General features: G+C 42.1%; 1 protein-coding gene across 10 annotated transcripts in view; it reads right to left on the bottom strand.

Annotated features, from left to right (window-relative positions):
• The window catches only part of LOC108003569 (probable nuclear hormone receptor HR3), a 120,367-nt gene that overhangs the window by 30,167 nt on the left and 75,642 nt on the right, over positions 1–14,558 (bottom strand). Inside the window, exon 1 of one of the 10 annotated variants that reach the window (XM_062076890.1) lies at positions 3,664–11,033. The exons of the other annotated variants lie outside the window; for them this stretch is intronic. The gene's annotated coding sequence lies outside the window, so the exon portion shown is untranslated. Of the gene's footprint in view, positions 1–3,663; positions 11,034–14,558 lie in introns of those variants that run through there. 10 annotated transcript variants of the gene reach the window in all.

Below are 14,558 nucleotides of genomic sequence, written 5' to 3'. Positions count from 1 at the left end.
TCGCCGATAACGATGCCATGCATGCCTCGGAATACACGTATACGATGTACTGCACGCGAGAGAAGGCGAGATGCGTGCACGCATCCGGCGTAATACACGAAGCGACGCCCAAACGTTTCTCTTTCTTGAGCAAACTGTATGCACGAATGTACGAGAACGAGACGATGTGTTACCAATTCGCACTCGATATCAGAGACCTTTCTGCCTTCGGGCTATCCCGTGACGAACGATGGCGATGCTAATCGATTCTCGTTCCTCGTGTTATGTAATTCGGGAATTTGGTCCGTTGTTTGCCTCTCTTGACACCTACTGATCGATACTCCCAGTATACCCTTTTTCATCGAGGGCTTGGGTTCTTTTATTGGTGAAATAAAATCGTACTATCTTTGATTGATAAACCGGATGATGCAATGTAAACATGTAGTATTGGTGTAACTATCCAATATTCGGTTGTTCACGGAATAAGATTGGAAATCTCTGAAAAACTTTGAAAGGTTCCGGTTGAGAGACGCTAAGTTACGTAACGAGAACCTCCAAAGCCACTTTACAATGCAAACCTGTTTCAGTTTCGTTCCCTTTGCCTTCACGTTCGCGCCACTATTCGCCAATTCGGCGTTACACTCGGCAACAGAAGAAGAAGAAGATCGTACGTTTTCGCTCGAATGCCCGTTTATGTATATCTCGAGGTCGAAAGGCTGAGCCGTAAATGGCGAAAAATCGGCCTGATCCAGCCCTGCCACGGATGAACTCGAGAATTGCGAACGATGAGACGCCGAGAGCCAATCGCGGGCACGCCGGCGATCAGCTGTCGGGTAAATTTACACCAGGTGAATCAGAACTGTTCGTGGCGTAGGAACGTGCATCGCAAGGCGTGTTTCCACGAGAGACGAGAGGTACACAACGGGGGATGTCGAAACAGCTTTGATCGGCCGTAACTCCGTTAAGCCCGGAGACTTGGCGCAAATTACTCGGCCGAAGTTGATGTTTATTTCCATGACACTTAGGAACTCGCTGCGAAGTTTGTTGTCCTCTCGCGGCCCTGCTAAATGATGTCAGACATCGTACAACAAGGAAATGGCCGGGTGACAGCGTTAATTTGCGTTGTCTTACGCGATACTCTCTGTTGGAAGACCAATCGTCTTCAGTAACAAGATGCAGATGCTTGTTTCGGACAAGTAGAAAGTTTTGTAAGAATTGCACAATTTATACCTTTTTATCTTATATTTTTTCTTCTAATCTATTCCTAATCTTAATGTACGCGCTCATCATAAAAGTCATATCGTAAATCTTTTTCCGTTAAAAATAAAAAAAAAATAAAAATTGGCGCTTCATTAGATTTACTCGAAACGAATATATTTCCTATAAACCGTTCCAAACGACATCAACGTTACGTAACTGAATACAATACTGTTCAAAGAGTGTCGTGGTAAACTTTCGTCACTACAATTAGAACGTTTCATCTGGCAGATCTACCGGTACCGTGATGCACCTGCGCCATTGGGAAGAGTTAAAATTTCGTGCGGCCTTTTGAACCACGTCGACTCATCGCCGCTTATCGTATATCTGCGCTCATTCGAAAAACGACAGCTTGATTGCACTCCGTTTATCCAAATATTCTCTTCTTTTTATTGCTTTCTCCTCGCTTCTCATCCCGAGCAGCAGACATCAGTCGTTGCGTGCAGCCGCTGAAGCGAGCGCGCGCGCGCTTGTCGTCGGGAGTTGTGCGAGTGGCGTGAATCTCAGAATGAATGTAGGTCAGACTATAGAATAATCAGTATGGAGGTAGGTTCTTATGAACGAGTGCAAGCGTTCCGCACGCTTTTAATATTTCCCTTTTTTCTACGGCCTGGCGGCGTCGTCGACACGCCACACATTCGCGGAAACGGCCGCGAATAGACCGAAAGTATTCTGCAACGCGTGGCAGGGAGTCGCGATTAGGATTGACAAACGATCGCGTCCCGTTCGGCTGTATCGTCCAGATTCTATCGAGGTTATCGATAAAATGTTTCCTATCTATTTGTTATCTCGCGCGGAGACAACATGTTGTTTGATGTGTACATTACTGCAATATTAGTAAAGAGAGAGAAAAAAGAAAAAAGAAAAAAATATCCGAGAGAAATATGCTTTTGATAGAATAGCAGAAAGGTTTACCATCGGACGAGGAAGATATCCAATATGTTTAAGTCGAGGCGAGAAAAGTTTGGAACCGATAAGATAATAAACTAACTGCAGCTACCAATTTAACCCATACAGTTTGCAATTTCGTGGAATTCGAATCGAACGTCGTAGTACGGACATCCACTGGTAAGATAATCGAACGCGTGCTAGAGTCACAAAGATCTGTTTTCATCGCTCACGCCCATGCATTGCCGCCTAAATATACGCGAGACAAAATATAGCAAGATGATTTTCGGAAATAAGGAACTGACTACACGGCCGGGAATATCCCACGCAATATCCCACGAATTTTATCAAAGCAACACATGTAATATATTTGACTTACCGTTTCGTTTACTACGCCTATGCAGTCTCCGTGATTAGCACAGGATAAAATGTAACGCGATAAAAGGCAACCGGTGCGATCTGCGAGAATGACCGATCTCGTGGATTACGTAATGCTTTGACGCGAGTATACGAGATGCAAACGGCCCTTGGGGCCACGCAATGCGCAACTGCGAAGGAGTCTCGCACGGTCGCACAAACAAGAATGACCGTTACAGTTTCCTTAAGCGAATTCAGATGTGGCAATGCTTGCGACACTTTGATGCCGGCATGGACATGGCACGGTATAGCGCGGCGGTCGATCGACGTTGCCGACCGGTGCCAAAATCGCTCGAAAAGATTTTTGAATTTGGGCCGGGCCGGACGCGAATAGCTCGGAAATACATCGACCGATTCAATCGGTTAAACATTGTCTTCCGTTTCTCCCGACCATTCATTATGTATTTTCGTCGCACGCAGTCTGCTGCGGACACGTACATCGCGGATAAATTGTGGCCCGTTACGCACACGGATTTATCGCATCACCTATGCGTCAATGCATCGGTCGTGGATACGGTACTGATTTGCATCTGTTCGTCGTACGATTCTAACAACGGCGCGATTCGCATCTCTATGTCACTTTGTGAATCGTTCGATATTTTTTCATTCGTCAGCAAACTTCGTGCCGCACGTCGAGGCCAACGACTCTTTGTCAATACTCGTCGAAATTTGAATAGAATCCCGCAGTTTCTAGTTTTGGTCGTGAGAATCGATCGCTAATGTTACGTGTATTTCGTGCTACGTCACGCATGCCTAGCGACAGTATATCTTCCAACGACATCTACTAATCGAAATCCGAAAGCTTCTTCGATCTCTCGAATCTCGAAAAAGTCGCCTTCAGTTCGTATAAACGAAGCGTATTGTGCTCTTCCCGTTGCCATTTATTTCGTTATAGACGGTGTTATCTACTTGTGTTAGCGTCTCGATTTTACAAACGTGGACGCGCGTGATTCTATCGAGAGCGCGTTTATCCTATAAACGGCAACTAATAGCCACGCTATATCTCTCGGCGTCGATTCGATCGCGAGTTAACGTCTATTACCGCGTTGCCTGTGCCGCCGCAGTTAAATGTGTAAGCACCTTTTCGAAAAGGACATTTCGCAGCCTACTGACTACGCTCACCGTGTTTCGCGGCTTCCCTTGTGCTTCTGGAGAGCCAACGAAAAGCTCCGACGGGTTTCTCATGCGAGAAAAGTCAACGTTTTTCCAGCGGTCAATACGAGAAGCTAACTGGCGACCGGGTGTCGGAAGGTTAGTAACTTGGTCAACGGTGAACGACCGAGGGAGGGAACTGCGCATGCGCCAGTACGCCGGTGACCCAGATGCGCGCAACGTGATTGCCGCTCGGCCATTCTCGCCGATTCTCGGCGACCCTCGGGGCCTCTCGCGGTCGCCTCGCGGTTGACCCACATCGCTGCTACTCGCGGCACTCGCCACCACTCGCGCGCTGTTCGCGCCATTCCCTCTCTCTCTTTTTCTTCCTTTTTCCCCTCTTTTCGACTTACTCGCTCCTTCTTTCTTTCTGTCTGGGATTTATCGATGCGCTTCTCCTTTGCACCGACTCCCTTTTGAATATCCCGCGACAATTGGATAGTTTTCGATGATAACAACGGTAACGATAAATGATAGGTGTTAATTTGAATGATATGTCGATTGTTAATTGGAATATACGTTCTTTAAAGTTTGAGAAAAGTAACCGAGGATTTAAAGAAATAGAAGTTATACTAATAAAACGAGGGTCGTCCGATATCGGTTCTAGTAACCGGTTAAGGAAAAAAGTACTGTTAAGTAGAAAATATATACGTTAAAACTTGGAATAGCATCAAATATTCTTTAGTTTCACGCTGTGTAAAAAAAAGTTGGAAAAATGTCAGGATTATTCAACGCAAAATTCGTTAAGGAGAAAAAAGAGTTATGAATTTCGTAATTAGAAGATACCCGTTGGAAAAAAGAATACTAGAAGGACGTGTGCAACGATAATTTAAAAAATTCGGAAGCCGGTACTACTCGTGATTCGAGGAAAATTGGAGGGTCCGAGAGAATCTCTGAAATATGAAAAGGCACGTACGGTGTGTCTGTACTTGAAACTGACTCACTGAAGCGTTGCTCACTCGTGACTACCACTCGTCTGAATTCCACTATCTTTTTGCTCCTGTCGGGTGTCAATGTTGTTTTACCATCAAGATTTAGGCACGATATTTTTACAAGTTCTCTCAATCTTATCTTTCAATTCGTTAACCTTACCATTGAACCAACAACGACTTTATACTTATAAAATCACAAAAATTATTATTTGTGTAATCATTGATCACCATCTTAAGAAAAATAAGTTTCATATAACCTTACATTTCATCGCCTGACATTTATCTATTTTATTATATCTGATTTGAACGATCGCACATGAGAAAAAACTCCCACATGCGAGATATTTCTTCCAATAGCATAATTTGCACAATATTCGCACCTACGTACGAAAGAATGTCGAAAGGAGTCGTAACACCTTGAACACCATCGCGGTATCGCATATGGTTAACAATATTAATGACCGCGTCCGATAATTGTTAGAAACCGGCGAGTTCAGTTATTAATCGCCAGTTCTCGATTACGTTTCACGTCTAACAACACCTTTATCTGTCGACATTATCTCTCGCTTCCCTTCTCTTTTTTTCTTTCTTTATTTTTTTTTTTTTTTTTTTGATGTCCGGCGTATGGTCGCTTTTCACCTCGCAGTCGATGCCCGTCATTTAAAGTTACGGCATATTGATTTTAATGCGGCACTCTCTCGCGTTCACCAAACACGAATCCCGTTCGTAACGAGGAAAAGAGAGAGAATATGTTCGTGAGAGAGAGAGAGAGAGAGAAAGGTAGTCAGTTGCAACCGAAGAAATTAATTCCTTTCAGCTTTGTCGTCCCTTTTTCCGGGGATCCCGTTTGAAGAATATCCGTAATGAAGTTCATTTCGTCCCCAAGGAAACGGCACGGAGGGGACTTTAGCTTTCGAGTGGCTCTGAAGAGCCGACCATCCTTCAACCTTCTTTCCTCACTCGGTCCTTCTCTCTTTATTTTTCTTTCTTCCTTTTTTTTTTTTTCCCCTCCCTCCGTTCAGCGGTAAACTAACGAGCCAAACGTAATAAAAGCATTCGATGCGAACAGAGAGCAATTGATGGCTCTTTCCTCTTTTTTTTCTTTCTTTCTTTCTTTCTTTTTCACAGTTTTTGTAACGATGAAACCTTATAAAAGTCGGTTATAGTTCGGCAGGAAGTTGCGTGGAAACTTGTCGCGCAATTGAAACGTCTTTGTCGCGAAGTGGCGCAACGGCGACGATTTACATCCAACCAGTGAAACATGCTCGTCATTTAGTTCCGTTTATTTTTAGTCCGCACGCGGCTGCGACGCGTACAATAGCCTTTATTCGATTTGACGAAAGACCGGCACGCGTCACACGTTTTCCGGAATGCTTCCAGTGAAATTTAGAAAGCACGCCCGCATCTGCATGATCGCTGTCACACGCTGAATATGCATCGTACAACAGTCGATACGTGGCCGCATACGCTCGTAACAATGAGGGATGCTTCGAGGATTCTCCTCGTTTTTAATCGCGCCTCCTCTTTTTTTTTTTCGCCGTGAATCACGTTCTCACCGATACGAAGTTTATATCGTTCGATTGTTGCGAACGACGATTTCACTCTAAATTTACGATAAATTTTTAAACATCGTCGTATTTTTTTCGAGGAGTCTCGTAAACGACGATCCCAAATTATACGATCGTTATTCCTAATTCGTAAAGAAAATTGGCAAAAGAGAGAAGAGAAAATCTATAGATAGAAAATTTATTTCAAACTTTTCCACGTTTTCAATTTGCGATGTTCTAGCAACGTCCCATGCCGACGAGACGAGAGTCTGGCACGTTTTAAATTGATCAGAGCCAATCCATTAACACCTCTGATCGATCCAATCGGCCGATCATAAAAATTATTTAACGCGTTAATCGACACTTTTGCGTTAATCCACTTACCACCTATTGACTTTCATCGACGGTTTTAACGGCAATTCCACCATTGAATAGACAAATCGGCAAAAATCAAAAATCACTCCCTCCTATATCCAATCTTACTTGCTCGGTTTAATTACCGGAAAACAGGACTGGCAGTGATAATCGGGCAAAATAGAAAAAAGAAAAGTTGATCAATCGGCTAACCGATACCCCCTTCTGCACGGTTCTACGCGATCGAAACGGTTAATTGGCCGGACGAATCGGTCGATTAATCGATTAACCGTCGAACGGTGCGCCTCCGTTAAGCTAAAACGGTTCTCGATCAGCGGAACTGATTCGAGAATTATACTACCACGTGTCTTCGCCGGTCGTTTAATTGCTCCCTTGATCGTTAAGCTCGGAACTGTGCGAATATTGGTGCACACGATCCTCGTGTAGGACGCATACGAAGGCATTCGCGTGCGCCGCTGTTCCTCGAACGCTAGTGCATCGAAATGTCACGATTCGAAATGCAAGTCAACGAAGGAGGAATCAATTTCCGTTTTGCATTTACACGAACCTCTGTTCGCTCGTTTTCTTCACAACGATTCGATCACTGCGATTCCGGATGATGCTCGACGCCGTTCCTGACACGTGTCACGCGATGAACTTGCATATTTGCAAGCCAGGATTTTCATTTAAATGGTAAACAAGTCAAATCGTGAAACATACTGGTCGCGAGAACAAATGTCACTAGTTCTGATATTGTTTAATTATCGCTATATCGCATTAATTACAATCGTTTATACGCGGTATTAAGATACATATTATTAGCGCTAAATCAACGCGAATAACGCGAAACGGGTATTTTGGATAATTAACGACATAATTAAACGCGATTTATAGCGCGACTTTGAATGAAAGCTATCGTAGAATTTGCATTTCGTTGCAAATTTTGTATATACTCGTATCTAAATGTAAATGATTTCTTGGTCTCTAATTTATTCTGGAAAAGTATTAAGAAAAGTAATAGATTCGACATGCATACATCAGCAAACTCCAACGAAATATGACTCGTATAAGATCGCCTCGCGAAATTCACTTCACTTCGTAGTCTTAGAAATAACTTTCTTGTTCCCGAAATGTATCGCGGGAGTCAGTATTCGAAACTACGACTATAAATTTTTCTAAATCTCCGCTTAAACTTTACCACGCCGAACGTTCTTTCAGAGAGATATCAAAACTTTGGAGGAAACTCCCTCAAACTTCTCTTATCTTTATACCTCCTTTAAGAATTTTTGGAAATGATTTCCCCCCTACTAAATAACACGAGACGACAAATGTACTCGCGATGCAAATCCCAGACACGCGCACAACAATTTTATCCATCCAAAAAACCATTTTAATTTCCCTTTAATTCTATTTTCGATCGGAATTCCGTTTCTCCTTAAAAAAAAAAACGAGAAACCAAATAACTTGATTCAAAGATCGATACAAATTTCCCTCGAACTATTTCGAAGTTGCACGTCACGTGTTGTCACCAACCACCTTCCACCTAATCCAACCAAATTCTCATCTGCAACCTCGTCATGCGCCGCACAGAGAACCCTCTCGTCTCTCTCCTCTCTCTCCTCATCGCCAGGGCTCATCTACGAGAGCGCGAGTCCATTTTCATCGCGCTCGCTCTCGTTAATCGCGAGATATACGCTGCTCGGGCGTGCGTGGACGCGCCTTCTCCTCGCGATTTCGCATTCGTCGCGCGACCTGGCGCGCGCAATAACCGCGCGCAAACTGTTTGGAACAGTATGGCACACGCGGCCGATTCATCGAACGCGCATATGTATTTATAGCGGGCCGAGTTTCCACGAAGACTTTTCCTGGCGATGGATCCTAACAGCGAAAGCCAGCCAACTCGAGCGAATTACTCGGCTGTTTGGGATTCTTAGCGGCGAACCGTGTCGTCGAGAAGACGATGTTATTATTATTGTTGTTCTTTTTTTTTTTTATCGTGACGACGGCGATGATAAGGACGATGACGAGGATGGTAGGGTGGTGATTCATTTGGATGCTTGATCGGGATGATTGATCTCTTTGCTCGGGGGATGCTCGAGAATAGATTTGTGGATGTTGTGCGTGGATATTGTTGGAAAAGGTGGAGTATTTTTAGACATCTTTGTGGAAAGGATGGAGCAAGAGTTAAAGGTGATAGCAGTGAGTGAATGTGTTGGTGTATGAATATATATGTGATTATATGGATTGTTGATCGGCGTTAAGGATTAAAATGATCGTAATTGATGGAATGAATTTTAAATTAATGTATTATTTCGTTTGAAAATGCACGGTATTTTTAACGGAAGAAAGTTTCGACAAGCGGAACAGAGTTATAAGAGAATAAATAAATTCGATGAATCAATGTAATCAATTATAATTGCATATTATATATATTTATTAACTTTGTAAAACAAATTAGCCAATGGTCGTGATCGATATCATCGATCAAAGTTCCAGTTTTGTAACCGGATGAATAAAATTCAACGGCAAAGGGTGAAGTTTTGAATTTTAACTCAAACGTATTCAAATGAAATCTCAATACTTCTAAATGCTAATTAATTATAAGTGAAAAGAAAGCTAAATTACTCGTCGATAATTTTTATTTAAATAATAAAGCGAATGGTAAATCATTCTTCGTTGCGGATACGTCTCTATATAATAGAATTTTTCAATCTTTATTCCTAGCAAAGAGACTTCGATTTCACGATAATTATTATTTTAATCAATTTTTAATTATCATTTGTGAAACTTGTGAATTATTTTTCGAGCAAAATTAAACGGGAAAGAAATAAATGGATGTTCGTTTTAACAATTTAAATACCACTTAAACCCGAAGATAAGCCGGTGCATTCATAAAATGAGTTAGCAAGCGTATTATGAGTAAAACTTGAAGTCGTTCATCGAAATTGGGCTGCGAATATCACATCTCATAACCATAACATTAACTCAGTGTTTCGTGCAATAGCTACCGAGAGAAAAGCCAGTACACGCAATGCGTCTATTAAAACGCACCGCTTTATTAGTACTTATCCAGTAAACTATTATTTAAACGTAAGAAAACGAATCACCGTGCTTCGTATTATGCAACATATTACCCGCGTGAATAAAGCTGAAAAAGCGTGCAGAATAATTAAGATGCCCTTATCTAACGTTCTTAACGACCAGATTAAGAAATCACACGTTTCGTTCGTATTCGGATAAAAAAGAAAATACAAGTTGGTCCCAATTAATCGCAACAACTATTAACGCGCCTTCCACCTAATTCGTCAAATCGAGTTAAAAACGTTCGTCCGTCCATTTACAATTCTAACAACAACGACATTTACAATCTCCGAGCTTCGCCACTTTTTCAAACACCACGATTTAATCCTTAACGCAAATAACTTTCCAAGTGAACGTCTTACATTAAATTTCTTCTCTAAAGAGCTTACTCATTTCAATTTTTACAACGCGATCCAAACATTTTTGACATTTTTGATCCCCTCGACTCCAACGTTTTAATTTTTTTAAACCAAATTACCCCACTCGTTCTAAGATAAAAAGAAACAGAATTGAAAATTCACTAAGTAAAACCATTTCGAATATTTCGGTTGTCGGTAGCAAAGCATTCACAAAACACGATACAAAGCGTCGCGTTGTGCCCGTGAAATACGACAACGTCATTCATATATCATAAAGTTGCCAGATTATCTGGATGCGAGCGCACGCAGGGAGGAGCATTACGAAGCTCCTATGTAAAATTGCAATCAACGTTGCGCCGATCGTTCGCCTACGACTAGTCGATTCTCACATATCTACATACCTAATCCGCCTACTAGTTTTGCTCCCCCCGTGCTCTCACGCTTTATTTCATGCGAGTCATTGTGCAGGCCGAGAACGAAAAGAAGAAAAAAAAAAGGAAGAAAAAAGGGGAGAGAAAAGTGACGAGAGAGGAAAAAAAAAAAAGAAAGGAGTATCAACATTTCCCTCGATTTTATCGTCGAACGTTGCACGTTCCTTTTCCTTGGGAATCATGGAACGTGCTTCGAACGCGCCAATACCGATATTTGCAATTGGTATCGATATTGAATTGCGTAATGGCGCGCTTGTGAACTTTCGCAAGGTGTATCGCGCATGTTTATCGTTTTTCGCGCGGAAATTTCTTTTTCTTTTTTTTTTTTCATTATACACGTTACGATAATAATGCGGCTATTTTCTCCTCGTTTTCGATTCGAATTTAATCCGCGTGTGGACGGATCGATTTCGTTTCGAGGGAGGAGGCATAATTAATTTTCATTATCAATTCGAAGTTCGCGAAAGAGTTTGCGTCGGAACCTTGGAGAATTTATAAAATTATCGCCGTGTAGTACGGCGAGGAAGTTCTGTTCGCGATATTTTTATCTCGAAATTATGCTTTCTAAAAATAGATTTAAATACGATGAGGAGGATTGGAAAGAAAAAAAAAAAAAAAAGAAAAAAACTCCTCAGTTTATTTGTGTAAAGGAATTATATTATAATGTTTCAACGATAAAAAAAAGAAAGAAAGGAAGAAAGGGAAAAAAGGAAAACGGTATATATAAAGCGATGTTTGCTTTTGTCCGTTTTATTATATCGCCTAGCGATCGTCCAACTACCACGTATAATATTTTAAGCGCGGAATGCGATAATAAAAGTAGAAACTAAACAATTATTTTATTGGTCTGCTCAAAGCTTAGTTACATCACTGCCTTACGTTCTCCACATCTCTCGTCCCGTAATATCTTCTATGCGTGATTAAAATATTAAAAAAAAAAAAAAGGAAAAAAAGAAAAGAAAAAAAAGACTATTAAAATAAATATCTCGACTGAAAATGTATATAACCGAGACGAGAAAAGTATCGTACGTCGGCGAGCATAAAGTTATCAGTCTAATATTAGATATTGATCCACGCGTGTCTGTTCACGTAGGTCTGTATCCACTGGAAAAATCTAATATTTCATTGGTAATGTGTAACGGGTCCATTAATACGATTACATGGACGAAAATTAATCCGCCTCGGTGTATCTCGGTTGTATCTTGTACGACACGGGAACGTCTTCGATAATTAAATTTATCGAGGATGGAAATATCATTTAATCATCGTAATAATTAATTAAATCGCGGTAAAAGATTATCATTGAACAAAGATTTCTCGATTCTCGCGCGAAAACTGATATTTCGCCCTGCTGAAATACCGAATATTTATAAACTATTCCATTATTATTTCCATATTATTATAACGGTCGTCGGTTGGAAAAAAAAAAGAATCCGCAATTTTTCATTTCGCCAGGAGGCGAGGGTTGTACGCGGAGTTATTTCACAAACGAGAAATAACTCGAATGAGTCGGGTAAATGTCCGACTTGTACGGGGTGAGAACAAAGGTGCTTCTATTGATTATCTCAAAATAACTCGCACGGACTTAGTAATCACGCCGGAGGAACGACAACGGGTCAATCTTGTAGCAGCTATATAGCTTTCATATCCGGAAGTCTCGCGACGTTGTCCAACGACGGAAAATCGTGTCAGCCATATGCCAATCTGCCATTGTATTCGCTACGCTATCGTATATAGATTATTAATTTTTATCAATTTACCAATTTACATTCTCTTCTTATCCTTAGTATTTTCGCATACTTAATTTTCATCCCCTCCAAAAATAATCTCAAATTTACTTCCAATCGATCGATCGAACTCCCCAAAATTTCCTCGAGATTGAACGCAAAATTAAAATATTGAATTTGAATTTCCTCCCCCCTATAAATTTATTATAACCCCCACGTGTTAAATTTCATATTCTTTTTCGAAGTTGGAGGGGAAGGCGAAATTCTAAGACTCATTAAAAGATACGAAACACCGGATTCGGAGAGTAGCATCGTAAAAAAGCTTGATTCCAGCTGCCGTTACTTGTGAACATTTGATGAAAGGATCACTGGATGAGCGCGCTTCTCGCATGTTTACCCCGTGTTTTCAACGTGTATTCCCCGGCTAGATTTCCCGTTTCGTGGACTCAGAAATATTTAGAGTGATAGATCAGGCGAGTCGAACGACAAGACTATAGAAATGAAGAAACGGAAGGGCGAGAGTGGAAGAGAGTTCAAGAGAAAAATTGAAAATATATAGCGCGTGGCAGAACTATGTTCGTATGGAGATTTTTCAGAGAAACGAAGGTGGTAAGGATAAAAGTCGGCGCTTTAAAAGAGTGCGCTGGAATGTTTAACATTTCCTCGGCGGAAAATGGATTGAGATATGAATTTTGAAAAACGCAATCACGGCCAGTGTTTACCTTGAAAATTTTACCTCTGACCGACTGACCTGCATCGGACATGTGCGCGTCCCCACTCGATACCCGCAGACCTTTCGATATCTTTGAAATTCAAATCAAGCTATCAGATAGAGCAGCTTGTATATTCGAAGATGCGTATCTCACAAATTTCTCGAAATTTCGAAATCTCGTTTCACAGGAAGGATCGCGTGCAAAGAAAATTTTCGATTTTCACGGAAGTGGAAGTCGAAGCGTATTGTTCGCAGTTTTAACAACGCTTGTTGTCGCGAGTGCATTGTCGAGCGTATCTAACCCGTTTGACGGCGACGACGACGACGAAGACATCGAGGAAAGTCGAGTGGAAAGCGGACAATGACGAGACGTGCACGCGCCGATCGCATGATAGGTTAGTTGGACAATGCAACAAATCGATGAATACACTCCTCCAAGAGGAATATATACATATATGTAACGCTATCTGGTCGCGTATACGTGCGTGTAATTTGCATCTCTGGCGAGGATCGAGCGAGGTGACGGTCTGCAATGGAATCGGAACGGGGGATGACAATGTGGATGATCCTGACGCGATCGTGTTACGTAAAAGGTAGCGCGATAACGTTGCGGGATAACGAGAGGAGAGCTTTTTGCCTGGTCTCCGGTGACCAAGTTTTGTGTGTGTACACGCGTGTTGGTCGAAGAATCGCGGAACAGGGTGGCTGCGAGTTAAAAAAAGCCTTCCTTCTTTCTTGGCCGGCCGCTTTCATCCGCGAATCTCCCGGATGCTTCGTTTGCATGCACAGAGACGCGCAGTTTTGTAATACCGTTGAATACGAGTAAGAGAAGTTTGCTTTACTTTCTACTGCAGGTAATTATTTGAATGGTGGCAGGATCGCTTTGTAGCTGATTGCAGTACTTATTTTAGTTCAGAGACGGTGTGTAGTTTATTGTTCATGGAGCTTGGCTCGTGAAGATTGTTATATTGTTACAGAGGCTCTGGCCAACGATAAATGATTAAATATAATCGACGAGTTACGATAAATTTCCAAAAATCATCGTATATACGATACATGAACTATCAGTTTATCCATACTCGAAACTCTCTCTCTCTCTTAATAGTCCTCCATTTTAAAATAAACTCTTTTACAACCTCCTCAAACGTTTTATGGATCCGCATCTCGAATCCACGACCATCCTATCCAAATAAAAAAGAAAAAAGAGAGAGAGAGAGAGAAGAAAAGAGGGAGGAAAGAACGATTATCCACTCGAAACGAATCATTCAACGCACCGCCTCGGGCGGCCGGGAGAAGGGTGTCGAAAAATCGAGCGGGGGCGCGCGTTAATCCCGCGCTCCCTGCCCGTCCATCGAAGGCGAAGACGAAAGTCGAGGAAAGTGCCGCGACGATGACGATACCACGCGTGTGTTGTGCCGCGAAACTCGAAGAAGGGGCTTCCAATTCGCATTGGTGGGAGAGTGGAAATACAGCGTGAGTGACACACAGAGAGAAAGAGAGACAGAAAGAGAGAGAGGTCTGGCGTTACGACAGAGATCGATCGACTCGGAGAAAGAGATAAAAGCTGTCGTCGGTCGAGGAAGGAACGTGATAGAAAACGGCGAGTGAAGAGTGCATACACACGAATAGACAGACCGAGAGAGAGAGAGAGAGAGGAGCAGAAGGAGGAGGAAAAACGGCTGCGGGGAGAAAAGTACAGAGGGAGGAAGACGCGGGGAAAAC

Source organism: Apis cerana, linkage group LG1 (genome assembly GCF_029169275.1).
Source record: "Apis cerana isolate GH-2021 linkage group LG1, AcerK_1.0, whole genome shotgun sequence".
In the NCBI taxonomy this organism is placed as follows: domain Eukaryota; kingdom Metazoa; phylum Arthropoda; class Insecta; order Hymenoptera; family Apidae; genus Apis; species Apis cerana.
This window is presented reverse-complemented; position numbering and strand designations above follow the sequence as displayed.